Here is a 3,461-nt window from a genome sequence, read left to right on the forward strand (position 1 = left end):
CACCACTTCATCTTTGACCTAAAGCTTTATTCTCCCTCGTCGCATCTCTCACCAAAGCACCCCCAACAAATATCCCAGATGACCAAGTGGCCAGCAAAGCATCATAATTAGCCACTTACTTCAAGAAAAAAATCACCGATCTGATCACACCTTTAATTTCCAAAAATACCCCTCTTCCTCCACCAGCATATTATACAAATACTCAACGGATCACTAGTTTGGAAAACTTTGAGCCAACATCCTCCTTAGAGATTGAAACAATCCTAAAGAAGCTCAAACCTTCCTCGCACCCCACAGATGTGATCCCTGCCAACTTACTCATCACCAGTTCAAAAACAATCACCAAACCAATTGCCGACATCATCAACTGCTCTCTAATTCAAGGCTCAGTACTGGACCCTTTGAAACTCGCAATCCTTAAACCACTCCTGAAAAAACCCAACCTGTCTCCAGAAGACCCCGCCAACTACCGCCCAATTGCCAAACTCCCCTTCATATCCAAAATCCTAGAAAAAATTGTTAATAAGCAACTCTCAGAATATTTAGAAGATAAAAATATACTAGCCCCCTCTCAGTACGGCTTCTGTAAAGCCCGAAATACAGAAGCGCTCTTAATCTCTCTAACAGACACTATACTGTTGAATCTTGATAAAAAACAATCTGGTCTACTCATCCTCTTCGACCTGTCAGCCGCTTTTGACACTGTAAATCACTCAACACTTCTGGATCGGCTATCTGACATAGGCATTAAAGGCAAGGCTCACAACTGGTTCAAATCTTTTCTACATAACAGATTCTACAAAGTCAGTGTTAACAGTAAAGAATCACACCCTGTCCACGCTTCTCTGGGAGTCCCACAAGGCTCGTCCTTATCCCCCACCCTCTTCAACATTTATCTACTACCGCTCTGCCAGCTCCTCTCCAATCTAAAATTAACCCATTACATCTATGCAGATGATGTGCAAATATTCATCCCAGTAACGGAATCTTTACAAAAAACACTAGAATTCTGGAATAACTGCCTTCTAACCATCAACAATCTTCTCTTGAGCCTCAACTTAATCCTTAACTCCAACAAAACTGAATTACTCATCGTTTCACAGGACAGTAACTATGCAATGTCCAACATATTCCACACCAGTCAACCTTCATTCTCATCTCAAGTCAGAAACCTCGGAGTCATCATGGACAATCAATTAAACCTAAAGAGATTTATTAATAACACCACGAAAGATGCCTTCTATAAATTACAAGTCCTGAAACGCCTCAGACCCCTCCTCCACTTCCAAGACTACCGGTCAGTCCTACAAGCAATCATTTTCTCAAAAATTGACTATTGCAATTCCCTTCTACTCGGCCTCCCAGCTAACTCCATAAAACCATTACAAATGCTTCAAAATGCTTCAGCCAGGATTCTGACCAAGTCTAACAAAAGAAATCATATTACCCCCATCTTAAAGAACCTACACTGGCTCCCAATCAAATTCAGAATCTCGTACAAAGTTCTCTCAATCATTCACAAATCTATACACAATCTCTTTCCGCTGGATCTCAATATCCCTTTACAACCACATATTCCCTCCAGACCAGCGAGAACAGCTTATAGAGATACTCTCCTTGCCACACCCATCAAAACCTCGTTAAATAAACGATCTCTATCTACAGCAGGCCCTGCGCAATGGAACTCTCTACCTCCAGATCTCCGGAAGGAACCTTGCCCTATCACCTTTAAAAAGAGACTCAAAACCTGGCTATTCGAACAAGCTTTTAACTCAAACCAATAATCGACCATCAATATGCACCATGCAATATGCACCATACAATATGCACCATGTAACATAACTCCTATACACTTAGACAGGTTTCAGTTGTAGATTCTCTTTACCAAATCGTAATCTTTGTAAGTTATACACCATACAATATGCACCATGTCATTTATGCAATATGCACCATGTAAGTTATGCACCATGTAAGTTATACACCAAGCAATATGCACCATGTAACATGACTTCCAGATACTCAGCCAGGATTCAGTTATAGAATCTCACTACCTAATCATAATCTTTGTAAGTTACTCCCCAGTTCCTTGATCCAAATTTATTCTCCCGGTTTGATGTAATCGCATTCTTACATGCTTGTTTCTGTTATAATGTAAACTGAAATGATTTGTAACCTTGCTACATGAATTTCGGTATATAAAAATGTTAAATAAATAAATAAATATACAATACAACACTCACTGAAGTCAGCGTTCATACATTTTCTAACCTCTGTCTTACCATTGGATGGCATAGGACATGACATCAGCCTGTTTAACAAACCTGAGACCAATCATTGACCTTTCCACTTTAAACACGCCCCTTTTAATCATGTCAGTCTATAGCAATGGAACCAACTTCACAATAATTTGCTGACTTTTTTTTAAAGCAATGTCAAAAATGTAATAACAATAAATATGATTTGGATCAACAGAGTATCCCAGTATTCCTATGGAATGCTTTTCAAGATGTTTCCATTATTGAAACTGAGCATTTTTTTCTGGATCTGAAAAATTCTCATTTCCTGCTTGATCCCTGTCCATCTGCATATTTATTATTTTAAATTATTATTTTATTAATATGCTGAATGTGATGAATTTTAAAACCCTGGAGCATGTCGAAATCCAGGAAATATGTGCACAAGTTGGGCCAGCATGCACTGAAAGGATTTTATTAGCCACCTGAGTACACATGTATCTCCCACTACAAGCAGAAACACATTTTTCTGAAAAAGATGTGTAGAATTGGCATAGTCTGTGAGGGGCATGGGCATTCTTGGATTTAAAAATGAAACTAGTGCATACATTATTATGCGCACAAGTACGCATCAGGGTCCCCTACCAAATAAGTTTACTTCTGCTATAGATGGCATATAAGTAGAAAACAAAAAAAGTTAAGAGGTAATCAATGTTATAAAATTTGGGGCTAAATGGAGGCTTTTTAAATAGATGGGTTAGGAAGTCTTATCCCTTGCCTGGTGAATTGGGAATTAAATGGTTTAACTGGTGTTATGAATCCTCCTGTAGCTGTGCTATAGGAGGCCTCTTACCTCTTTCCTGGAGGCCGCTTCTAAGCCGGGGTCTCGCCTATGAACTGTCCAGGAATTGCTCCAGGGCCTGGTAGGCCTTCAATGTCTGAGGCCTGCTCTGATCTGCATGGTCTTCCTCGCTTGGGCTGCGCCCTTCTCTCTAGGGGCCGGCCCACAGCCTTCTCAGTTATAGGGCCAGCCAGTTGTGGCCCATCGGGACTCCTCCCAGGGAGTTGCCTTGTTCCTGGGCTACAAAAGGACTTCCTCTGCATTCAGGCTTTGCTTTGACAAGGGGCTTGTTCTCTCAAGGATTTCCTGTCTCCAGCTCCTGCCTAGCATTTCTGATTTTTGTCCATGGGCGTTCCAGTTCCAGTTCCAGCTCCGTGATGTCTTCA

This window comes from Rhinatrema bivittatum, chromosome 16, assembly GCF_901001135.1.
Source record: "Rhinatrema bivittatum chromosome 16, aRhiBiv1.1, whole genome shotgun sequence".
Taxonomy (NCBI): domain Eukaryota; kingdom Metazoa; phylum Chordata; class Amphibia; order Gymnophiona; family Rhinatrematidae; genus Rhinatrema; species Rhinatrema bivittatum.